Raw genomic sequence first — 27,420 nt, forward strand, 5'->3', positions numbered from 1 at the left:
ATTCAATTAAACTTCCTTGTGGTCCTTCCCATGCCTGTCATTTCACTTCTGAGTTCTCAGTCTGAAATAGATTGGCTGATATGGTGAGGAGGTTTGCAGTGAGTCTGCTCCTGAGAGAAATAAGGCACCATCGCCGTTGTATTTTTTACAGATTCCCATTTTGCTTTGCTCTCGTGGGACTTTTTTCTCAGGAGCCATGTATTCTTTGACAATTGTTTGCAGATGAAAAGGCGAGATCTTTAAACAGAAATTGTCATCCCCATGATACCTTTACTGCAGATACATTTTCAGACAGATCAATTTTAGGAAAAAAGTTGAGGATCTTGAAATGGATTCTTTTAAGAATATCTGATTCCATGAACTCCAGTTGGAAGACCACTTATTATAGACTGTATAAAGCAGAAGAATGAAGGTACGTAACAGCCTAAGATAGGGCCATTTAGTGTATTGATAATTAGTGTTAATCCCCTTCATATATATTCTGAGGATTTCAATATCTGATATTCATATTGGTGATCTGGATTCATCAAGAATTTATGAGGGCTGGTTTCTGCCTAAAACAGCATTTTGGATCAATTTTTATGTGACAGTAAGCTAAAAATGAAAGGTAAATTCTTTGATACTGAAAGTGGTAAATCTTTGGAATCTATGTCTTTTGCACATAAGTTTCTACAATGAAATTTGTAACTTGTCATAAATAGGAATCTATTCAGGTTCAACATTGTGGAATTCCACAACCACAGTTATAAAGGATTTGGAAAATTCTCTAAGCTACACAAGAAGACTTTTATAATCTAAAACTAAGAATGAATAAGTAAGTCAGTGCATATAATTTCTCTGGTTTGTCAGTAGCCCATTACTTCAAGATTTCCACCTTGTGGAAAGAAAGGAAACATTCGAAGTTTACCTTAAGCGAAGAGAAATTTCTCATGTTAGAGAATGTGAATTAAAATTATTTTCCAAGAATTTATCATTTACATATAATTATACCAACAATATATCATTATGCCATTACTCCTACATATACTGAGAGTTCAATGGAATTATTTAGGTTATATTTTTTCTGACTCTTACTTTCTATAGAACATGGAACCGTCAACTCTTGATATTATCTACTTCTCCTTTCACAATTCTGCTACAATGAGAAATATTTAAGTAAACCTTAGAACCAATTAACTTATTTTGTGTGCAGTTAAGCTGGTGATATAAGAAGTATCAGAAGGGACTTTAAATACATTTCTTAAAATATTGGCAGTGTCAATGCTGACAGGACTGAAAGAAAGCTTGTAGTCTAAGGACAAATGTGCAGGCATTTGCACAGTATCTTCCTTGGCCATCAGGTGGAACAGAATATCAAGCCTGATCCCTGTTGGTTGTTTAGTCCAGATTGACCAAGCAGCAGATAAATGCAGATGCTGTGTGGCTGTGCATGATACTTAACCTTTCTAAACATTAGTTTTGTCATCTGTAAAATGGCAATGGTAATAGTACTTATTACATGGGATTGTTGAGTCACATAAATGATTGAATGCATGTAAAGCATTTCGTAAGAGCTTAATATTGTTAGCCATTATGATTATCAGTAGGTCTGCGATAATACCCTAAGTGGAAAATATGGACTAATGGACTAATATTGGATCAGTTGAGTTAAATGTATTTACAGTTTGATACAAGTGTAAGATCACCCCAGATCCAATAAATTCAATCAGTTGTTTACCATTTACTTTTTTTTTTTTTTTTTTTGGTAATCAAGTGTAGGAATGCTTTGTCATCAAGTGTATTAATAGCATAGACATTTTTGGTAATAATTGAAGATATGCCCAGAGATACCATGCTTCAGGTGATGTGATTATTCTTAGAACATTGAGGCTTGATGTTAATTACCATCTCTTTCTAGTTTCAAGGTGCCACTTAGGTAGATGAAACTTCTGGCTGTATAAAAGATTGTTGATGTAAATCTTCTGCACTAGTGACTATTAGGGTAGGTCTAAAATATCACCTTGTCATAGAATTCTCTCCAAAATAGAAAAGAAACCTTCAAGCTCTTTTCGTTATTTCCTAAAGGGTATTTGTAACCACACTAACTATGAAAGGCTACCCAAATATTATATTTTCCCATTTTTGTCAAAGATTATGTTACTTTCATGTTGTAATTTCATTATTTATTTATTAGAAGTTCCATCAGACAGGATATGTGTCTTTCTTAATAATACCAAAAAGGAAATGAATTAATCATTAATCTTGGATAGATGAAATATTTTCAAACATGTACTCCATTCTCAAATCATAATAAAAGGAGTCCTTGATAGTGAGATTGTTAGGAAGTACTTCTTTGAGTAGGTTGATTTGGGAGCAGTGGGGCAGGAGTAGGCATTATTATTCATATGTAGTATCTATATAATAACTCCAGTATATTAATTTGATCTGTATTATAGGAACATGATTTTACAGCAACCAGTTAAAAAACAATTTCAGACTTTCACCAAGGCATCAGTTTAATAACCATTTGGCCATTGGTCAAATTTGAAGACTCCTATTTCTTAAGATCAAATTTCATATATGGTAGTGGAGGAAAGCACTTTACCGTTTCAGAGAAGAAAACACAAAAATAGGAGCTAAGGATGAATTAGGGAACCCATAAGAAAGAGAACCACCAGAGCTTACATCATGTGGCCTTCTGACACTAAGTGAAGCTCATGCCTGTACCCCTGCTGCTCTTCCTGTTCCTTGTCAGTGTCAGCCGTTGTTTTGAAAGAGACACAATGGGACCCAGTCTATTGCTTCTTAAGCTGGGGCAGAGTTTATGTTTTGTCTGAATGGCTGCCTCCTTATTCTTCAGAGGGCCCAATAAAATATGTTAAATACTATTGGTGAGTAAAATTGCTGAGGGAAGAAACACAATTATTGGGCAATGTTTCTTGGCAGTTTCAGGGTAATAAAGCAGAGTTTGGAAATAAGACCGTGTGAAATATCGAGTAGCTGTATCAGATTGTGGAATTAATTTACTGAAGCAGTTAGCTGCTAGTTTTCTGCAAAAAAAAAAAAAAAAGCCCAAATTAGTTCCATTATTTTAGTAATTATTATTTAACATTTGCTAAGTGCCCACAGCATGTTGGTGCCTTCACATGATATCAGAATGCACTATGGAGGGAACTGAACTTCTTATTGGATTTAATTAATCTCTCAAGTTAATTGCCAATGTGGGCCACATTTCTTATGTGAGTAAAATTGGAGTGTGAGAAAAGATAATGTCCCTCCCTCATTAAGCTGTCCATGTTAGATTTACAGGGGACAGTCAGGCCCACTCAGGCTTAGTTTTGATAGCTTTCATTACTGACATCACAGAGTAAGTGGTGATGTGTCCTTTCATTATTAGACTCAACCCAATAACTGTTGCACAAACACAACCACCTCTATCAGGGAGGCTTCAAAGAGCTGTCTGTAGTTTGATGCTTAGCTTGTCATTTTTTTTTTCCTTCCTAGCCCCAGACTCCTTTTGTTCCCCCAAAGCGGGGAGAATTGTAGTGCAGGGCCCTGCCTGACACCTGCCAAGAAGGCCAGCCCTTGCCAACTGCAGCCTTCCCTGGAGCAGGAATCAGTTAGTGACTTCTGCAAATGATGTGACTTTGTAGCTCTTAGGAACTTCTTTTCACACAGTTACATAACGGGCATGTGATTCCCCTCCATCCCCAATTTGTGCTTATAAAACACTGTGGACAGTACCTTTTAAAATGGCTGAGATATTGATTACCTGCAAAAACTGGAAGACCATTTGTATGCCTGTCTTTTCTTTAATGTTTGCTTCTACAGGGTCTTTGGTTGAATTCCCTAGAGCTGGAGATGGGTGTGCAGGTGTTTAGTAAGAGAGTGCTCTTGGGAGAAACCAGGAAGGGAGTGAGGGAATTAGGATGAGGAAGTGGAAGAAGCTACCAAGGTTGTGGTTTCAGGTGAAATTAACCTGATCACATGGGGAGTCTTGGGAGCATGAAACGTACACAGGGTCAGTTCTGCCTTGAGACAGGAGTGTAGACTTTTGTACCTTCCTTTCCCACCATTCAGTCTTTAGCTATGGACCCTGGGTGGGGGCCGAATTTAGTGATATATCTCCCCAGAACCTCTGGGTGTTGCTCTGGTCACTCAAGGGCAATTCTTTGGAGAAGATGGGCAGCAACACCTGTAGGGAGGAATGGGACACCAAACTGGTAAAAGGGATCCTACAGAGATCTGAGTGGAGCATCAACAGCTTCCGAAGTGTAGGGAACACATTCTGTAGTTGCATAGGGCATTTGCATGCATAAGGGAACCCAAGTTTCCTTCAAGTTACACAATTTTGTGGCAGAGTGAGACAGCATTGTAACTATTGACTCCTGATTTTGTGTTGCGGCTCCGTCTTTAGTAGGAGATTAAGAACTGGTAGAAAGATGAAAATCATATATTATATTTTTTAGGTTTATGGAAGATGAAGTTAGTAGTTCTCAAATAGATATTCACCTGAGAAAAAGAATATGAAACTTCTTAACTCCACTGAACCTGATGAATTTATCGCTCCTCCATCGATTTCTAGTAAACTGTTGTTAATGCCTGTAAAAGTAATTAAACATGACAGATGAAAAAACGATTACACTCTCAGGCCAAAGAGGGAGTAAGGTATGCAGAGTGTCTGGGGGCTACAAAATACAGCCTCTTGTTCCATCGAATGACAGGGTCTAACTATGTGATGTAAACACATTATTGCAAATGTCAGTGCACAGAGAATTGTTTAGACAGACTGCAAAGATGATTACTAAAGAAGAAGCAAAGCAATAAAATACAAAACAACAAGATTTCATTGACCCAGTTATAATTCCAACTTTTTATCTGTTTGGATGAACAATTTCATATAGAGACTTTTCTATGATAAGCTTTAAAAAATAAGACAGCAAGATGAAAGAGTCAACAATTACTATTAAAATGTTATGCACATTAATATAAATGATAAAACATTTTATATCTCAAACTGCAAAGAATATATTCTGTGGTTAATTTTTCTTTTGCTGTTTCCCCTCCTTTCCAATCGAAAGTATCAACAGCTTAATATTATAGATCAAATTATTAAACTTTCTACTATGTAAGTTTTTTAACTTAGCCATGTATATATTTGTGTCTAGATAATTTCTGGAGGATGGAGTAAAGATGCTTTATTCATTCTGTATATTTTATTTCAAAAATACTTTTTCAGCAGTAATTCAGCAAACCTAAAGTTTTGTAAAGGTTTTTCTATAAAGAGAAAATGTGTTATGTATATTTTATTTAAAAGTGTGATGCAGTTCTCCAAATGCAATTAATTGTAAAAAAAAAAAAAAAAGAATATATTTTTCAAATCAGTGGGGGATTTTTTGGTGCCTTCTTTTGATTTTTCATACCTTTTTTTCCGAAAGGAAATTTTATACATAAAAGCTGGTAATGTCTCATTACATAAATCTCAAGTGTCAAGTGTCATCCCTAAAATATTTCTCACCTTGGGTTCATGAAATATTTTTAATTTCATGGATAATTTTGCTTTTTAGCATTTGTTATGGTCATTGATGTTGCTGTTTTTATGACAGAATAATTTTTATTAACATTTTGATTCAGCTGTGTTCAAATGATAAAAGAAAGAAATTTCCTTAAAAAATACTGCTTGATGTTACCTTCTGAGTCTTCTTTTGGCATCTTAATGTCAAATCCCATATTTGAGAGCACTAATCCATATTAAAAGAAGGTTCAGAATTGAAATTATATCATTAACCTCGGCCTTTTTCAAGTGAAACTGTTTTACAAGTTCTCTTTGCCATCAGCATGTTTATTAAGCTCTTTATTTTCAAATGTGACTTTAGGCAATTTTTATTTTAAAAAACCTTGTTTTAAGCATGGTGGTAACTGCTCTTCCTGCTCCCTACTTACCACCCAAGAGCTGTTTTCCACTGCTGCCTTCCCTTGCCTGCTCTTCCTTCTTTCACCCTCAGATTCTAAACTGTGTAGATGAGTGGAGTGGGTGAGGACACAGCTGGTAAGGAGAGGGGCCATTTCCACTTCCCGATCCTTTCCTCAAAAGAAGACTTGCTGAGAGCCCAGCCATGATGGAACTAACCTCCCCGACAGTAAGCGGCTACCTTGACCTAGTGTTCGCTGTGCTCCAGGCTCTGTTCCAAGTGTTCTAAATGCATTCCTTCTTTCATTCTTCACATTAGCTCTAGGCACCACATATATAATTATTGCGTTTCACACACAGGGAGACCGAAATTCATAGTGGCCCAGCCATGCACCACACAGGCTGCTCTGAAAAAGCTTCTTCTTGGATTGAGGGACCAGGATTAACAAATATTTATCAGTTCTGCTACTTCAACTATATGCTGAAACCTTATTTAAGGAATTCTTGGTGTCAGTTACAGAAGTTCTTTGGCCCTAGGTTAAAGTAGGGTGGTTCTTATCATCACTATTACCACCATCATTTGTCACCGCTGCCATAATTATCATCGTCACCATCACCAGTACCATCACCACCACCATCACAATCATTATCATCCTGCTCCTCCTCATCATCATATATAGCAGTTACTGACTATCTGTTCTGTGGCAAACCCTAAGTTAGATGCTTAGCTTTTAGCAAGCTTGTCTCTAATTCCCCTCAACGTGATAAAAATAAAATTATCTAATATGGACAGGTAGCCCATCTACATAAAATAATGGAGAAGTCATTCGCTTAGGAATTTGACAGATCTGAGATCCTAATTATAAGCAATAATTATAGGCAACATATCTGAGCTTCATTTACTCACCTTTCCCAAGAGCTTAATAATTCCTATCACATTCTTTCTAGGGAGAATGAAATAAGATGGGATATATAGCAAATGCTTAGCGCTCTGCTGCAATCATACTAGCCACCCAGGAAATGTTGGTTCTTCTCCCTCTCTGCTGTACCTCTCATGTGGGGAGAAAATGGTGGGAGGCATAGATAATTGCTAAATTGAATTGTATAATGACAAAAATCCCGTATTATATATTTAACAACTTACATTTCTCATTTACTTACTATGTTTGAGGTATGTCTGAGTGCATAATGTGCTTTACATCGTTTAATTTTCACAGCAGTTCTCTGCGGTTGGCAGCTGATTGATTTTCTTAATACCAGGAATCAGGGATGCTATCCTTTTCCACCTGCTGACCTGTATGCTTCATCAGTGGGTTTTTTTGCCTTCTGGCCAATCGGGGGACCCAAGCAGGAGACTGGAAAATGGAAGGAGAGTGAGGTCAAGGTATTAGTTGCCCTGGATCCCTCCCTGTGGGGTCCCTTTGAGCTGGCTATGTTCCTGTATCAAAGGAGATAGCTCTTCTTGAGGTTGACCTCTCCACCAGACTTTCTCTTTCCAAGTTCTGGTCAGTGCTCCTTCCCCTTCTCCCTTTATGTCGTGTGATGATAACAGCTCCAGAGTGTTGAATGTCCCTTATGGTTTCCCTACATACTACCCAAAGTTTTATAAATAGTACCTTTATTAAACCTTCCTCAAATTATTCTAATTTCAGTGGGCCATCTGTGTCCTGCTCAATTCCTACCAATACAGAAGAGGAGAAACTGGGCAACTTTTTTGAAACTGCATATGAATACTGGGCAGACACTTTATTTGGGGTGGCTTGGGTGGATACTGGTAGAGTTGATTGGGGAGCTAAAGACACTCAGGTCATTTTTGCCATTAACATTAGCAGGATCTATTTTTATCAGTCTCAACAGATATTCAGAACTTTTCACCATGGACATAATCTGTGCTCACCTTCTTTCACTTGTACAATATTCATGTGGCTCTGATACTAGATTTTGCACTCCTTTAGGGTAGGGATTCTTCTATTCGTCTCGGTGCCCTCAACACAAGTACACCAGTGTGCTTAGTAGACACTCAGTACAGTCATTATTTAATAATCTATCTGCCCACCCCCAAGCATAAGGATGACCTGAAGTAAGTACACGAGTACACCCGCAGAGCATGTTTTGCTTCTTGATGTTAGCTTCCATAAAAAACCAAACTGATGTATTGCTGATGTGTTATATCTGTAAATATTACAGAAATGGACATGCCAGATTTCTCTTCTTTAGCATCTGCTATAAGAGAAAAGCTAGGCAGATGCCTGGAAGGCATGGGCAATTGCAACTTTTCAGTAAGATATACTGATCTGGTTTTAATTTGAAATAATAAAGAACATTTTTTCTTCTCTTTGGACTTCTTTGCCTATTAAAATTGGTTCCAAAATGTTCTCAGTTAATGGGTATTGATATTTCTTACATTGAAAGCTTGATTGCAGATACCCTGGTAATCGTTTTTTACCTTTTAATTAATGATAAGCACTGGAGAACTCAGTACTAGAGCAGTCGTAGCTTCAGCTTTTAAGGCGCATAAACACAATGTGGTAGCGAAATGGACTTTATAAATGAATATTAGAATCATCAGAATTCTTTAAATGAAAACTTTCATCACTAATGTTTCAGTACATTTAAATAAAAGAAGGATAAAAGCTTGGTAGTGCTTGGTCAATTCAGTGGCTGTGTTTTAAAGTCTAATTTGTAAAAGAATAAGAATTCAGTTATCTTTTAAATTAGTATAAATTTCTTAATCTTACAAAGGAATAACAGTGTGGCAAAAGAAATACAGTGTGCAAAAGAAAAGCCCTTTAGATAGATGGCTTTTCTTTTGCAGATTGCAAATGGCTATCAGTGTGCAGAATTTACAGACAAATGGTATGGGTCTCAATGGAGAGACAGTTTCTGTAGACTGGCATGGATTCCTCTTGGGAGAATTTATAGACAATAAATTATCTATTAAAAAACCTAAGGTTCTTCTCCTGTGCTTTAGTTTTAATTTTATATCACTGCAAAATGCCACAAGTAATCAGGATAGGTCTGTGCTTGATAGGTGCGAACTACAACAAAAACCCTTTCAGTGGCATTCTTAATTGCACCAGACCTTGAGAAAGGGATTACAACAGAGGTGGGCTAGGGTCCAGAAAGTGTTGAAGTGCAACCCAGGAACTGGCATAGAGTTTGCTAAGCCATTGAAGGGATCCCAGGCAAGCAACTATAAGAAGGGGTATGGAGGACAAAATTGGGCCGGGAGTAGGAGAGGTTAATGGAGGTGTGGGCATCTGAGATGGGTTTACAATCCACTTTCCAATGATAGATGCAGATGCTGACACATTGCAAAGGAAGAAATACCTAGAATTTTATTACGATTTCTTACCCTGAGCAATCAATGGGCCTAATTAAAAAACAAACAAACAAACTTTAATTTTTGTCATAGAAGTAGTGAGTGGAATGGTGGTCACTAGAGGCTGGGGGATAGGGAGAGGGAATGGGGAGATGTTGATCAAAGGGTACAAAGTGGCCAGGTGCAGTGGCTCATGCCTGTGGCTCACAGCACTTTGGGAGGCCGAGGTGGGAGGATCACTTGAGCCCAGGAGTTTGAAACCAGCTAGGGCAACATAGTAAGAACCTGTCTCTACAAAAAGTAAAAGACTGGCCTGGCATGTTGGCACATGCCTGTAGTCCCAGCTACTCGGGAGGCTGAGGTGGGAGAACTGCTTGAACCCAGGAGATCGGGCTGCAGTGAACCGTGCTTGTGCCACTGCACTCCAGCTTGTGTGACAGAGCAAGACCTTGTCTCAAAAATAAAAGCAAAAACCAGGGTACAAAGTTGCAGTTAGTCAGGAGGAATAAGTTTTTGAGATCTATTGCACAGCATTGTGACTATAGTAAATAAAAATGTATCACGTATTTAAAAATTGCTGAGTATAAATTTCAAATGTCTCACTACAAATAAATTATAAGTGAGATGATAGATATGTTAATTACCTTGATTTAATCATTCTACATTGTATGCATATATCAAAACATCACATTGCACCCCCTAAATATATACAAGTATTATTTGTCAATTAAAGCAAATTTTAAAATTTGAAATAACGGTAGATACACAGAAACAAACAAAGAAATGTACAGGGAGTGCCTGTGTACCCTTTATCCAGTTTTCCCCAATGTTAATATCTTGCCTAACTAGAGGACAATATAAAAACCAGAAATTGGCATTAGTACAATGCATATCCATAGAGCTTATTCAGATTGACCAGTTATACAGGTACTCATTTGTGCGTGCATATGTGTGCATGTGTAGCTCTACACAATTTTATCGTAAGTGTAGCTTCATGAAACCACAACCACTATCAAGATACTTCACTGTCCCGTCATCAGAGACTCCCTCATGCTACCCCTTTAGAATCAACACCTATTCCCTACCCCATTCTGAACAACTAGCCACCACTACTCTATTCTTGATCTCTATAATTATCATATTTCATGAATGCTATATTAAAGTAATCATATAGTATGTATCTTCTTGAGATTGGCTTTAATTTTTACTTAGCATAATTTCCTTGATATTCATCCAGTTGTGTATCAATAGTTCATTCCTTTGTATTGCTAAGAAATATTCCGTGTTATGATATATCACAGTTTGTTTGACCATTATCCATTGAAGGATATTTGGATAATTTTTATTTCTTGGCTATTACAAATAAAGCTGCTACAAACATTCATGTTTAAATTTCTGTGTGAAAATGAGTTTTCATTTCTCTGTGACAAGTGCCCGAGAGTGCCACTTCTGGGTAATATAGCAAGTTTATTTTTTGTTTTAAAAGGAACAGCTGAACTATTTTCTAGAATAGCTGTACCGTTTTACATTCCCATCAGCAATGTCTGAGTGATCTAGTGTCTCTGAATCCTCACCAGCATTTGATGTTATCACTGCTTTTTTATTTTAGCCATTCTGATAGATATGTAACAATATTGTGGTTTTAAATTGCATTTCTCTTATGGCTAATGATGTTGAACATTTTTTTGTGTGCTTGCTACCTGTATATGCTCTTTGGTGAGCTGTCTCTTCATGTTTTCTGCTCATTTTCTAATTGTTTATTGTTTTTTTTTTCTGTTGAGCTTTGAGAATTATTTATATACTGTAGATAGTAATTCTTTGTCAGATATATGGTTGGGATGGCCTAGGGCCTCACTGCCTATCGCTGCCCTAGTGGTAGAGTAGGGGCTTGGGCTGGGGCTTCCCCACTAGGTCTCTACTGGACTTCTCCTTTACTGGTCATTTGAGCAGAGGGAGCAGGCTCTCCCTGTTGCTGTTTTGTGGTTGCAGCCCTCTCTGGAACCCAGCATAGGGTATATTGGAAATAAAAAGGAAACCCCATGGAACTCACCAGGTTGTCGTCCCTCAAGTGCTAAGGCCCCTAGTCAGTTTCCATCTTCTTTTTTTCCAGGTTTTAGAGTTCTTTATCACTTCCTGTTGAATAATTTCCAGGGTATTTAGAGGGAAGGAGTAGAGAAAAATGAGTTCACTCTACCTTTTTTCAGAGCAAGCCAGCAGATCGGATATCTAAGAAGCCATTTGGTATCAAACAGCAACAGGACTGATTTTCCTGGAGATGTTATCTGATGGACAGTAAGAGCATTATGTGCTTTGACCTTTTAATGTCTTATCATTGTGTCTCAAATAGCCCTTGTATTATGATGGTTGTCTAAGATTAAAAGCTTAAAGGTGACTGTCCTTAAAGCCAGAGCTTAAAAATATTTTACCTAGCTTGGAACAGAAGTATCGCATGCACTCTGTAATGCAATGCCCAGGTCCTCCTTTAGGAGCTGAGGACTTATCACCCCACTTGCTGTGGTGCTGCCCATAGACAACCCTCTCCCAAAGGCATACCTCCTTCATGAGGTGGACTGCTTGCAGTGACTGATCACTGGAGGGTAAAAAGGCCCCTGCCTTCTCACCCTCACTCAGGACATTCCATGCTATGGTCTGAATGTTTGTGTACCCCCAACATTTCTATGTTGAAATGCTAACCCTCAAAGCAGGGCCTTTGGGAGGTTATTAAGTTATGATGGTTCCACCCTCATGGATGGGATTAGTGCCCATACAAAAGAGGCCCCAGGGAGCTTGCTAGTCCCGCCACTGTGTGAGGACAGACAGAAGCCATCATCTGTGAACCAGAAGTGCGCCCTCACCAGACATCAAATCTGATGGTACCTTGATGGGCTTCCCAGTCTCCAGAACTATCATAAATAAATTTCTGTTGTTTATGATATTTTTTACAACTGCCAGAATGTGCTAAGACACCCCATCTTCATTATTCCCCACAAGCTACCACTGGGACTTCTCCTTCAGTTCACCTGCTTCCTCCTCTCTTTCCCTTTCCTTCTCCAGGTGTTGATCCCCAAAGAATTCCTTTTAAACCTTTCTTCAAGCTAAATGCCTGAGGAATCTGTTTCCCAGGAACTTAACCTACCTCAAAAGTGCTTTGCAGATATTCTATCTTTTTCTAAACAGAATTGTTCATTGTAAGGAGATCATATACTTCCTATTCCAGAATAATAATGTCTTTTTAAAAAAATGCAATGATGACCATACTAGATAGTAATCCTATTTGCTTTCAAAATCTTCACTTTGGATAATAAAAAGCTGGGCTGTTACGCATTTCTCTCCAGTGTTTGAGATCTATAAGCTGAGAACAGTAGCTTGGAATCCTGTTAGATTTCTTGCAACTGTTTGTTTTTATGAAGAGCCATCACCAAACACAGCTGGTTTTGTAGATTATTGTTTCAGAAAGTTTACTGAAGTCTGCAGTGATATCTTCTGCAGTTGCTGTTAATATTTAGACCCTGCCTGCTAAGTATATGGTCCCTAGCATTGTATTCTCCATGTGGCTCTCTAATCTGAGTTTATTTGCTTAATCAGGAGGTTCAGAACAAAAACATGGCTGTGGCAGTGTCCTACTCATCTATAAGCTTTTTGCTTGGATGCCAGCTGATTGCAATGTATAAACAGTAGTTTGCATGTTACTCAGTCATATACATGTCCTGCCAAGAGCTGGTTAGTCTTTCACGTATCTCCTTATTTATTTCCCACAGTGTCTCTAAATTACTATGTGGAGATCTCCCGTGCGCTTAAAGTCACTCATCTGCCCTCTGCTTGTTCATTTAGACTTTGCTACCTGAATTATGCTGAACCATGAAAAAAATTAAATAAGTCTACCTTCTCTTTTTAAAAAAAGTTACTATGAAGGTGTTATATATTTGACTGTATGCAGTAAATGTGTACCTAAAGACACCAATAAATTGAATTTCTGTAAGCCTAATAAAATGTAAATGCATTAAAAGAGCTTACTATTCCTACAGAGAGTTTGTTCTTAAAGGTAAATGATAAACCTTTAATTCATGTTTAAATCAAGCTTTGAACTCTACTAGGTTCTTTCTGGAAAAAATGTATGTGACAATGAGCCAGATGAATTCTCATGTTTCTTTCTGAATGGCACTATAGTTCAAATTAGCTCAATTAGGGGTAGGGAAGGGATTAATAAAAGTAGACTTTAATAAAATTAAGGACATTTGTTTCTCATAGAAGTTACTTGCTGATAACAATCTCTAAGAAAATAATGTAATGTTGACAAACATTTAATGAGAAAGTGCATCCTCAAAAGCTTTAACCCTACTAGTTTATTAGAAGTCCAAATGAGTATCTATTACAAATATTTACTTAAAATATTTCCTTTATATTACAAGATGTAATACCCTTTAAAAAGTGTTGTTCTTGAATAACAAGCAAACAAACGAAAGCTCAAAAAACCTGCTACTCTCTATCCAGAGTATATCCTTGGAAAATGATGGCTCATCTTACTGGTTATTGTTTCATCATGTGATGTCAGTTGTTAATAGTGTCTTCATAGGTGTTAAAATTATGGGAACTATCTTGAAGTTGACTTTTTAAAAATGTCAGCATTTGATGATGGGGCAAATCCCTTGGTCCTTTTCAGCCTGAGTTTCTTCATCATCAAAATGGCTAAAGTGATATTTATCTGAGAGGTCACGTGAGATTTAATTCAGTTGAGAGTGCTTTGTGATCTTTATAGGTATAATCAGATATAGGCTGTTATTTCTGATTTTCTAGATATTTCTTCTGAAAACAAAATTACAATAATATTATTCCTTGGCCTAATGCTTTCCAGGTTTGGAAACCCCTCCATAGATTTCTTTTCGGAGATTTGCAATTGCAGTGCCAGAGAAGGCGTGTTTTGTTTTGTTTTGTCTTTAATTTTTTTTAAGAGAAAACTGAGGCTCCAAGGCGTTATGCAATTCACGAATTCATGCTAGGTCATATATTTAATAAGCAGCAGACCAAGGGCTAGTATCAGGCTTTCTGACTGCTAGTTACTTCTTGCAGGTCAGTAATGTAAATACTGTAATACGAGGACAAAGCAGGTAATGGAGATGAGTGAGTATAAAACTATAGGGAGTGGTGGGAACACTGGCAAACTAGAGCCAGTTTTGATCCAGAGATGACTGGGAAGCGTGCTCTATCCACACCCCCCTCAACACTCCCACCCCACAGCTTCAGTCAGTTGTTGCCAAGTCGTCTTTCTGGTCCAGTGTGCTAAGATCTTCTGATTTTTTTTTAACAGAAGTCAGAAATTTAGATCTTTATGTAAAATATCGACACCTACTAAAAAGAAGAAAACAGAGACAGACAGACAAACACAAACGAGATAGTACCAGCACTTTACCTTACTCTGTTGCAGCCTGTGGCTGTGAGGTGCACCTTCTCCCTGGTTTTGGATCCATTAGATGCTGTATGAAGGAGAGGGTAAGGCACCCAAGGGCAGGGATTCTGCGACATGTATTGTTTCATCCCCAAAGTCTAGCCAGGTGCCTAAAATTAGATACTGCACTAGGAAATGCCTTTGAATAAAGAATAAAGAACAGCAAGAACAGTTCCCACAGAAACCTTGGGAACCTGAGTCAGCACACCGGCCTGCAATGTGGAGTTAGTTTTACTCAATAATGCTGAGAAGCACGTTAGAAATATTCAGGCAGTTAATAATTTCTCTTATTGTTTTTCAAATGGAAATTTAGGAGTGGCAAAATGAGGGTGAAATTTTAATTCATTTCTTGAATTACTAAACACTATTGATCACACTAAATACAGCATATGCCAAACATATTTTTATTAAGTTTTCTTCAATGATTTCTATCTGAATGCTCATAACTTTCAGGCATAGTGGTGTGTGAAAATGATAACTTTATTCAAAGCATTCTCACTTCAAATGCACCCATACTTAAGCAGGAATTCATTTATCTTAAAATGTTTCAAAGGATCTCTTTATTATGAAGGAAAAAAATTGCCATATGACCCTTTGGTTAATGTTGATTATATGTATGTGGGTATGTGGTCATGGATTCAAACACATAATTCTAAAATGTTTAGAAATGCTGCATCTACTGTATTATGGACGTTAAGATTTTTCATGACCAAAGCTTGCCACATTATTTTCCTTTAAACAATCAAACAGAAGCAATAGTATTTAGGTTGAGTCCTCACAGCAACAACAAAATGCCACAATTAAGAACAAAATCATAAGGGTGGATGATAGGAACCTGTATCCTATCTGCGGTTGGTTTGACAAAATAGAGTTATAGATTAATGTAATATTTTATTCCAGCTTTAGAACATTTCATCATCCCATTTTAATTAAGATTAAGAGTTAGAGGAGCACATATCTAGAACCGTGTCTTGCATCCGGGCTTTGGATAACCTGTTGAAAGCAAAACAAAACAATCTACCTCCCACCATCTCGTCACACTCTGACTTCAAGTTCAGCTTCACAGTTAAATAACTTGCCAACTTCGAATTAGCAATAAACAGCGACTCAAGACCTGTAGGGCTTATAAGCAAGTGAGAAGTGGTGCTTGGAATGATTACATTCCTAAGCCCACAATTATCACAGTTCAGAACTAATTTTTATGCCTTAAATAAAACCAAAAGGATCTACACAAAGCACTTCATTTTCTGGGAAGGTTAAATTAAAATTAAAGTGTTCACTGGAAAGTCATCCTCTTTAAAATGCATTTGCTAAGAACCACTTACTTGAGGAAAGAGTAGCTACTGTAATTTTAATTTTTCAGGTGTAAATCCTTTTACTCCTTACAATAGCTATAGAGGCCACTAGTATTTATTTTTTTAAGAGTGATATTTTAAAAATCCTTTTTCCAGACAGTTCTTCCAGGCTTACAGATTGTATACATTTACACAATAACATAATTTATTAACCAAAATGGGTAGTAGCTGAGAGTGCCTGAAATGGAAACAGACAATATTCCAGAGAGACCTAAAGCGGGCAATGGATAATAGCCGGAGTAGCACCTTGGATTATGTCACGTGTCTCCTGTTAAAAAATCCTAGTGCTTTTGCAGCTCTCTTTGAAACATTCTGCATAACATCCAGGTCAGGGTCTGGGGAGAGGGAAAGACCGCTGGGACACCTGTAGTCGTAGCAACTGTGTTCCTGCAGCAGGAAGAGCTGGGAGGAGGAAGAGGTAAATCTCCCTCTCCATCTTTGGCAGCTCAACTGTTTGGGGGATTGTGGGAATTTCATCTGAGATCCTCGTTAACTTTCATATGGTAGAAATCTAACAAGTTAACTTGTTGACCTTTGAGCAGCAGCAGAGATATTAAACTATTATTATTATTATTATTATTATTATTTTGAGGCGGAATCTCGCTCTGTCCCCCAGGCTGGAGTGCAGTGGCACGATCTTGGCTCACTGCAAGCTCCGCCTCCCGGGTTCACGCCATTGTCCTGCCGCAGCCTCCCGAGTAGCTGGGACTCAGGCGCCCGCCAGCACGCCCGGCTAATTTTTTCTATTTTTCAGTAGAGACAGGGTTTCACCGTGTTAGCCAGGATGGTCTCGATCTCCTGACCTCGTGATCCGCCCACCTCGGCCTCCCAAAGTGCTGGGATTACAGGCGTGAGCCACCACGCCCGGCTGGTATTAAACTATTTTCACGTGGGTTCTCTCTGGAATAATGAGTGCTTTTTAAATTAAACTAAATTTTTAAAAATTTCTAAACATTTAAAAAGCTGGATTTCTAGATTCTCTTAGAAAATTGGAAAACCTGGCAACACTGTACCATTATTATTCCTTCATGGGAGCGACTGGCTGGAGCTCAGCTGCAGCTGTGATGTTTCCATGAAGTGTGAGCTGCTTATGTGACACCAGCTCCCTTCCTGGTTTTAGTGTTTTCTCACCTGTGCGGCTTGCTTGCTAGGACACTGGCGTCTATCCATCTTTTTATTGGTCTCCAGGCTCAGATTCCCATTGCCCAATGGACATTTTGGTCTCAATGTCCCTTCCGCTCCAGGTTCAACATCTCCAGTGCCAAGATCTTTATTCCTAACCGTGCCCAATGTTGCTTTAAGTACTTGATCTGCATGATCTTATTTAATTCTCTAAAAGGTGAGTATGCTTATTTTCCATTTTACAAATGGAGAAACTGAGGTTAGAGGCAGAATTCTAATCTGAAATGGTTTGATTTCAAAGTCCATTTTCAGTCTCATTTCTCTCTCAGGAGGGTGAAGGACCATGCATGCTTTTCTTCCTTCTTTCCATTCTTTTTGTAATGTGCTTAGGAAAATTGAAGTATAACTAAATATGTAATACACTTGGTGACTTGATTGCTTCCTCTTCCCCCACATTCTCCATCCTTTAAGACATACGTAACTGTTAGGATTGTAATTACCCATTTCCACAAGGAGAGAATCTTAAGCTTTCATAGCAATTCAGAATATCTAGATCATTGTCATCCAAATGAAATACATGTGAGCCACATACATAACTTAAAAAAATGTTTAATAACCACATTAAAAAAGTTCAATGGAAGAGGTAAAATAAATTTAAATAGTATATTTTATTTAACCCAGTATCTTTAAAATATTATCATTTCAGCATGTACAGCATGTAATTAATATTTGAACATTATTAAAGAATCATATTTTATATTCTTCTTTTGGTAGTAAATCTCTGAAATCCTGTGTGTATTTTATACTCACAGCACATCTCATTTCAGACTAGTCACATTTCAGGTGCTCAATAGACAGGTGGCTCATGGCTACTGTCTCTGGCAGCCCAGGTGTATATCATTAGCCTTACATACAAAGGGAGAGCAAGATAGAGGAATCAGGTTCCTGTTATGGCCAAGGCATAACTCAGAATTTCTAGGCCCTCGTTCAGACCTCCTCCTACAAACCAATGTTATGAGCCTTGAGATGTGCAAAAAAGAGTTTTGGAATGAATTATTTATTCCTTTTTTTTATGGATGCAGCTGCCTGATGTTTGGTAAGCCAAAGAATTGGTATAATTTTAGTATATCTTTCCTGCTTTTAGTGCAGTTCTAGAGTTTTAATGGAGAGAGTTAGGATATGATTTCATAGGAATATGTTTTATCTCCCTGGGTGGTGTGTATTGCCTTGCAAGCCTGAGGTGAGATCATAAGTCTAAATCAGTTCCCTTCTAGAAGTTACTTTTTGCCTACCATCAGGGACAGTGAGTAAACACACAGAAAGAAGGAGGGTATAACGTTGTTGGGAATAGCAGAACTTCACTGAAGAAGCAACTGAAGAACAATGCAGTAAAGTGTGCAATAAAGGTGCTCAAGCCATTTCAGGCAGTGCCAAGAAGGACAGTCTGAATCTGGAATGAAAGTTTGTTCGATGTGCTAGTAACTGTGATTTGTAATACCCAGAGACGAAGACTAAAGGCAATCAATTATGTATGGCCTGTTATTGCTTTGTGAAAACTGGTCCTGAATTGTTTTATTATTTGATAGTGTTTTTCCAGGAAAATAAGGTTTCCTTTGCTAACATTTTTCACTGAGATAGATGCAGAAAAACTCTGAACCGTTCTAGTGAGCATGTATTTCTAGCTAGTTCACCAATTTGAATTTCAGGTTGTGATGATATGGTCATAAAAATCTGCCCTGGGCACATTTTCGGCTGATCTTAGCTTAAAAGCATTTTTTAATGCCACGTGATGGGACTTAATGACTTTGCATTGTGGGTTGGGTCACTCTATCAGGAAAATGAATCCATTCGGATCCTGTTCTTATGCTGGAAGCCCTGTGAATTTCCTTTATTGAAATGCCAGAAAGCACTTTCTAAATACATGTTCCATACTTCAGTTGTTCCACGGCCTCCTGTTATTATTTTTATTCTTTATAGAGCACACAGGTACTTGAGCTATATTTCTAAAACAGAAAAGAAGTGATCCTGCCCCCTCGAGCTTTCATTTAATGCAGACAAATTCAGCACAATTGAAAGGTAAAGCATTAAGCAGGCACTGGCAATCACCAGAGAGGGTTTGGGGAAGTTGGTCATGGTCCCAGTTTAACACACTTCCCCATTGTCCTGCTGCTAAGCCGAGCTTTTTCATCACCTGCCCTGCGGTTCTTTGCCATTGCTGTGGCTGACGTTATGGGCAGAGCTGTTTAACATAGAAACAGGAAGTAGCTTTGGAAATTAACTGGCTCCTAAGTAGTCCTGAGGTCATAGTTTTCCTGAAGAGAACAGTCACCATTTGTTTATTTATGTAGCTGACTTTCTGATCCCCTGAAATACATATTTTTTTAAATTAAGGTATAACACATACATCAGTAAAAGTTTATAAAGTATGCTAATTTAAGTATATGGTTTGATGATATTTTTACATATGTATATCCACATGTAACTGCCATCTAGATCAAGTTATAGAGCACTTTTCAGCACCCTGGCAGGCTCCCTTGTGCTCTTTCCAAATGTTTTCCAAATGCATTCCCTTATAATGTTACCACTGCTTTGATATCTGCCAACACCAGTTAGTTTCACCTGTTCTTGAACTTCATCAAAATGGAATTACACAGCATGTAGTCTCTCCTGTCTAGCTTTCCTCAATCAACATATTTGTGAGTTGCATCCATGATATCAAGATTCATGTTCTTGTTGGTGAGCATCTGAATTATTTTCAGTTTTTCCAAAATTCTGTTTTGGTCTAGATTCTACCTAATATCTTCAGGACATTAAAGAGGTGACATTTGTCCAAGGGCCTGGAGCACAGAGATGCTCTATGCTGATGGAAACCTCCATCCTGTCTCCCATAAGTCTGTATTCCCACCTGAATGATCAGAGTAGTTGCTGAATGCTTTACCTTGTGCTTCTCTTTCTTCTTCCTAATTTTGATAATAATAATAACAACAGCTATTATTATATGTATCAAGTGCCAGGCACTAACACTACTCTGTATTATGTGTTATATCTCATTTAATTTTCACCAAGACTCTGGAAAGAATTATTGTTCTAGTTTTTATGTGAAGACTTTAGTAAGTTTAATGGAGTCCCTAAGATCACATAGCATATTGATGGCAGAGCAAGGATTCAAACCTAGGTTTTCTGACTAGCACTATGTTCTTAATCACTACGTGTACTGACAAAGACAGGGCCTTAGGATCTGTAAAGGAAATGCCATCTTTGAGTGGAACACAATTTTGTCCATTTTCTTCCCCCGTGACCCCCAGACAGCTGTAATTTTTAAAATGTCAGTTAGAATCTATCATTTCCGAGCTTTGAACCTTCGGTGGCTGTCCTTGTCATTAATATAAAATCCTAAGTCCTCATTAGGCCTGCAAGGCCCCACCTGATCTGCTCCTGCCCCCACTCCCTGACCTCATCCCCCATCCACTGGGCCCTCCTCAATGCCCTCGGGTCATTGAACTTCATCTGTTCTTGAACAAGCCCGGCTTGTCCCTGGCACTGGGCCTTTGCATTTGCCATTCCTTCTGCCGGGAATGCTCCTCTCCAGATCTTTTCATGGCTGATTCCTTCTTGTAATTCAACTTGTTGCTTAAATGTCACCTTCCTAGAGAGTCCCTCTCTGACCGCCCCTCCACCCCTGTCCCCATTAGGAAGGACTTGTCTCTCTATCACGTTGCCTTACTTTATTTTTTTCCCAACACTTACTACTACCAAACTTATTTTGTTCATTTGGAATGTTATTAATTGTCTGTTTTCCCTCATTGTCATATTCACTCTAGAAAAGTACCTGGCACTTAGTAGGTACTCAAACGGGTATTGCCTGAATAAACAAAGGAATGGAAAAATGTATGTTTTCAAAGGTCTGTGTAACTCTATAAGACATTTCCTTATATATTTTATAAAGGAAGAAAATTTTATTTTAAAAATGTGACTTTACATGCTGTGGGAGGTCCAATTTTCATATAATAAAATGAAGGTGGGAGGGGAGCTGGGCACATTATTAATTTTATGTGTGGAAGATGCTCGCAATCGTGGGAATTGACTTCTGGCAATGAAGCAATTTCCCAAATGTCAGAACTAATCCTATGATCCTGGAAAGTGGTTCTCTTCTTGTTGTCATTGTTTATTGTTTGTTTATTGCTTATTATAAAAATACTAGAATGGGGACACTGTTTCCTGTCCAGCCCTGGAGCATAGCATGTGACACAAATCATAACAATTAACACATATTTTTATATTGGAGTTTAAAAATAAGAAATGTCACAAGGAAAGCATATATAGATGCTCTTTAATCATCGCCACCCCATTCTAACATGACAAGCCCGGAATCATTAATGATCCTTTGTTCTGCTCAATGCGTGGGGTTAACATGGATATCTTTAGTAACAAGCTGCTCCTTATCTTATCATAAATAACAAGCTGCCACTTTGGCATTTGGAGGCTGCAAACCAATTTCTGTAATATCGCATTCGCCACTCTCTTGGCTGTTGTTGGATTTGGTAGGAAGTTTTTAATTTAAATATCTTTGGTCCTAGGATGTAGATTTAAATTTCCTGGTCCCCAGGCAAACTTTGTCAAAGGGACTTGCAACCCATTGCTCTTAGAATCTTGCATGCCAGGCACCCTTGGGTGTACATAAGGGTTGTGGGTGTGATGGGCAGGGCTGGGACTTTTGTACCCTGTGGAGCAAAGAAAAGCAGTATTAGGAGAAATCTAACAGTGCAGTTGAGGCTAGGAGTGGAAAAGGATTGTGTTTCTCCGCTAGCCTAGGCAGAATTTCTTGTTACCCCACATCAAATTGCGTCCCTTGCCTCTGATTCAAGCCTGCACATTCATCTCTTCCTCCCACCTCAGGCTTTAATTGATGCTTCCACCTCCAGGCAGTGCACAAATGCAAACTTCTGTTTACCGTCTCTGAGTAATGATATTAATTCCACTGCCCAGGGATAATGCATTGCTTATTAAACACTGTAGCAATAACCATTAGATGGTAAATCAAAGGGAAACAAAAAAGAGTCAAAAGCACCCCTAACCCCTTTAGCAAAAAATGATCAGAATTTAACAGAAGTAGAGTTTTCTTGGTTAACAGTGGGGAGGGATTAACAGCCTCACTGCTGACTTGCTGTGTGATCTTCAAAGATTTACTAACCTTTCTAACTTCAGTTGACAACATTGATAAGCAGAATAATAATTGTGCCTACCTCCTAGAGTTGTTGTGAAGGTTAAATGAAAGATATACATTGAACCCTAAGCAGAGTGTCTTATATGTAGCAAGAGCTTAATTAAAGTTTCCATGGTGTGATATCTTAAAAGACTTTGGGAGGCTGAGGTGGGAGGATCACTTGAGGCCAGGAGTTCAGGACCAGACTGAACAATAAACCAAGACCCCTGTCTCTCCAAAAAAGAAAAAAAAAATTTAGCCAGGTGTGGTGGTACACACCTGTGGTCTCAGATACTTGAGAGGCTGAGACAGGAGAATCACTTGATCCCAGGAGGCTGAGGCTGCAGTGAACCGTGATCACTCCTATGGCACTTCAGCAAGACTCTGCCTAAAAAATAAATACATAAATAAATAATGTCTTAGAAGAACTGTGTTGTCATCTTCATGGGGGTATGCTGTCCATGCACTTTGCAAAAAACCTAGGAAAGATACCTTAAAATACAAATGCTTCCTTCCAACACTATGGGTATATCCATAAACCAAAGACTTCAGTAGAAAAACCTGTCCTGTCTCTACTCAGTTACCAAACTATCTTAAGTTGTTTTTTTTTTTTTTTAACAAAGCCATGCCCATTTGAAAAAAAAAAAGCCTTTTAACAAGTATCGTTTAGAATCATGGTTATATTCTACACAATGCATTGAACTTAAGGTTCTCAAGGCTGTCTTCCATATACTCAGTTCTACAAAGAGCAGCCTCCTCTCTAGAATGTTGTTTAAAACTAGGAGACTTGAGATGCAAAATACTGAGAGATTCAGCTCAAACAAATATATCACCTCTTGCCCTTTACCTTGCCAAGGCTGAACAGTCTTGAACAGGCCTCCAGGTTCCCAGCCCATGCCCTGCTACTCTCCCTTTATGTATCATGCCGATCAAATGCTAGAAGATTCTTTCCTCTCCTGTGCTGCTCGTCAGCTCTCCTTTGCCCTTAAAATCTCAGCTGGAATATCGTCTCCTCTGGACAGCCTCTTGGTTCCTCAGATATGCTCCATACTTGGTTCTATGTTCACATTGCTCTTGGAAATCCTTCATTTTATTCTGTCCTGTGATTATGTAGTAATTATTCATAATTATTAAATATCCATCCTGTCCACTAGATTGATGGCTCCATCACGTAGGGATTCTTTTGTTCATCACAGTATTGCACAGCCCTTGGCACATGTTAGGTACCCTATCAGACAAATGGGGCAAGTGCTAAAACTTATTCTTTATAAGAATTTATTTTCATGTGGCATATAACTAAATGGTTAAAATATTAGATTACATTTTTTCTCTTATGTTGTAACAATTGTCATCTGCTATATTTAGTTTGCCTTTGTACCATTAAAATGATCATGTGCTGCTTTTGTAGGTTAAGATTTAATAGCATCTCAACCAACAAACTTCTGATTTTTAAAGCAGTAACTGTTTAATATACTGGTTTGATAGTACAAGGTGACATTCCCTCTCTCTCTAAGAAGCCTTCAGTCTTCAAAGCACATCATACAATTTCGTAAATTAATCCTGGGAATAAGCGTCACAGTAAAGATATTGATTTTAGAATCTGGATGGAAAAGAAGGCAGAGCCTAATGTTTGAATTCTGAGTGGCAATCAGGTATAGTAAATCACCAAGAACAAAGGACAGATACCTCAACACCTAGAATCAGGAAACTGGAAGAGAACTTCATGTACTCAATTTCAATCCCCCTTGTCTCTTCAAAGAATCATACCTCCTAGAAAGCCTTTGGTCCTTGTCTGATTGTTTCTAATCTAAACTGGGGACTTACTGATTTGGCTCTATAAAATGATTTTAGCTTGCCGAGACCAGCTTGGTCGGGGAGACCCCAACCCAGCGGCGCTAGAGGAATTAAAGACACACACACAGAAATATAGAGGTGTGAAGTGGGAAATCAGGGGTCTCACAGCCTTCAGAGCTGAGAGCCCTGAACAGAGATTTATCCACATATTTATTAACAGCAAACCAGTCATTAGCATTGTTTCTATAGATATTAAATTAACTAAAAGTATCTCTTATGGGAAACGAAGGGATGGGCCAAATTAAAGGAATATGTTGGGCTAGTTAACTGCAGCAGGAGTATATCCTTAAGGCACAGATCGCTCATGCTATTGTTTGTGGCTTAAGAATGCCTTTAAGTGGGTTTCCACCCTGGGTGGGCCAGGTGTTCCTTGCCCTCATTCCCGTAAACCCATAACCTTCCAGCTTGGGCATTAGGGCCATTATGAACATGTTACAGTGCTGCAGAGATTTTGTTTATGGCTAGTTTTGGGGCCAGTTTATGGCCAGATTTTGGGGGGCCTGCTCCCAACATTAGCTTTATGCTCTTGTTTAGGATTTTGCACTAGCTCTGAGATGCCTACTATATCATGTTTTAAGTTCTGCCTGCTTTTCAAGGCAATTTGACATTAGACCCCACTTCAACTTAACTGACTTAATTCCAACTGCTCACATATGGTCTCATCTCTCTAACATTTTACTGCAAATGTAATATGAGGTACAAGTGACATAGTTTCATCCTGGCAACAAGATGATGAATAAGACCCATCCCTTCCCTCAAGGAGCTTATGGTCTACTGAACGAACCAAGCAATGTAGACTTATAGAGTATATGTATGCTATATATAAAGCACTATGGGAGATATTTTTTAAATGGACAAGACAAGAACGAATAAGAATTAATGAGTAAGTGCCCATAGAGAACTCAGAACGTTGCCAAGCACATATCAGTGGAGGAATAACTGTCAGCCGCTATTCCTATGATGCTGGTGAAATTTCTGGCTTAAGTGCTTGAGTATGTGGTGAAGCTATCTCTGACATACAGGGCCTGTGAGGTAGAACTCAGGATGGGCTGGCCAGCTACATGAATTTGGTTTGAGAAAAATGAGAAATAACTGGGGGGCATCAAAATGGCAAGAGTTGTCAGCAATAGAGAAATTTGAAATTTGGGAGCATAATTAGGTAGAAAGATTTACTGTTGGCAGTAAGGAATCCAGATAATCCTATTAACCAATACCTCTCCACTTTGGGGTTTTATCTTCACAGTTTTCTTTTCTATCAGCATTTCAGACTGTTTACCTATTCCTCCAGTTTAAATGAAAGATGTATTTACCAGACCAGTGTTCAGAAAGGAGAATGTAAATAGAATTAAAGCAATTTTTAAAAAGGCCAAAATCTATTCCAGCATCTGCAACCTCTCAATCTAGTGGGAGGCAGACAGACTAAAGAATAATTAAAATACTAGGCTGGTTTTGATAGTGATAGTAATTCATTGGTTTTCAAAGTGTGGACCCTGGACTATCAGGATCAGCATCACTTGGTGTGGTAGACTGAATAATGGCCCCTCAAAGTTGTCCACATCCTAATCCTCAGGTGAAAGGACTCAGGCCTGTTACCTCTTATGGCAAAAGGGACTTTGCAGATATGATCAAGTTAAGGAGGTTGAGATGGAGAGATTATTCTACATTATCTCAGTAGGCCTAATATAACCACAAGGGTCCTTATAAGAGGGAGACAGGAGGTAAGCGTTAGTAGTAGGAGTTGTGAGGACAGCAGTAAGAGGTTGGAGTGATGCAAGAGAAGGGCCATGAGCCAAGGAATGCAGGCAACCTCTAGAAGCTGAGAGAACCAAAAAAATGTATTCTACCCTGGAGCCTCCAGAGGGAACAGCCCTGTCAACACCTTGACCTGTTTTGGGCTTCTGACCACCGGAACTGTAAGAAGATAAATTTGTGTTGTTTTAAGCCACTAAGTTTGTGGTAATTTGTTACAGCAACAGGAGGAAACTAACACACCTGGGAATTTATTTGAAATGCAAAATATCAGGCCATAATTTACATTTATCCAATCAGAAACTCTGGGGGTGGAACCAATCTATGGTTTAGCAAGTCTTCCAGGTAATTATTATGCTCACTGTATTTCGAGGGCTGCTGTTAGAATTCAGAGAAGGAATTGTACCTGTCCGTACATGAGATAGACTATAACTATAGATAGAATATAGGTTCTGCCATAGGTCACATGCCTGCTTTTTTCAACCAATCACTGTATGTTTGTCACAGAGCTTCTCCTGTGGCCACAGGCAATGGGGCATTATGATTGACCACAGAACTCATGAGATTTCGGGGAGTTTCTCAAAGGAAAGAAAATAATGTTACCAGAAGGAGGATCGGATAGCTTGCTGGAGAGACAAAACAAAGGCTGACCACTGTAAGTATATTACTTTAGTGGTCAGATAGGGAAGGAAAGACATTCCAGCATGAGGGAAGAGTTTGTGCAAGGGTCCAGAAGTAGAAAAACGCAGAATGTACTCAAACACAGAACACATTCAAAATGGCAAAAATGATTATAGCAACAGTATGGCATCAAGAAGGTGTAGGAGGAGGTGATGAGTAGTGGGAAATAAGCTTGGAGGTCCTTCAACGCCATACTCATGAGCTTGGGTTACGTTCTGTAGTGATGGGGGCACATACAGTGGTTTCTGAGCAGAGACTAATATGAGGAATGTGGGCCTTAGAAGGCAAACTCTAGATTCTCACCATTGCCTGAATATCAGGCCCCCTTAGTACTAATCTCTGCCATCCTGTATGCATACTGAATGTTGATTCTGCATGACTCTAGGGATTCTCTATACATAAATTTTTATCATTATGTGTTTGAATGATGGTTTTCTCCCTTTGGAAAACTTAGGCTTTCAAACTGTTAGATCACCCACGGAAAGAAATACATGTACACACACACACACACACACACACACACACACACACACACACACAAACTCCTTCATGAAACTATACCCTTTATTATTATTTGAGATATATTCTACTATATTCAATTCTATTGTAGCTTTTAAAAAATTCTTGTTACAATTTCCTAAGTTGATGTCAAGACCCACTACTGGGTTCTATCCTTTAGTTTGGAACTTACTACTCTAAAGGAAAGGGGCAGTGTTTTATTCATTTCTGCATCTATCAATTCTTAGCACAGTTATCTACCTATGTTAGATCACCACTAAGGCTTAAATATCAGATCCAGTG

The 27,420-nt window shown here is 38.5% G+C and overlaps 1 protein-coding gene across 21 annotated transcripts in view; it reads left to right on the forward strand.

The window, feature by feature from the left end:
* The window catches only part of FHIT (fragile histidine triad diadenosine triphosphatase), a 1,508,090-nt gene that overhangs the window by 239,640 nt on the left and 1,241,030 nt on the right, over positions 1–27,420 (forward strand). The window contains exon 1 of one of the 21 annotated variants that reach the window (XM_054479721.2): positions 11,422–11,504. The exons of the other annotated variants lie outside the window; for them this stretch is intronic. The gene's annotated coding sequence lies outside the window, so the exon portion shown is untranslated. Of the gene's footprint in view, positions 1–11,421; positions 11,505–27,420 lie in introns of those variants that run through there. 21 annotated transcript variants of the gene reach the window in all.

This window comes from Pongo pygmaeus, chromosome 2 (assembly GCF_028885625.2).
Source record: "Pongo pygmaeus isolate AG05252 chromosome 2, NHGRI_mPonPyg2-v2.0_pri, whole genome shotgun sequence".
NCBI lineage: Eukaryota > Metazoa > Chordata > Mammalia > Primates > Hominidae > Pongo > Pongo pygmaeus.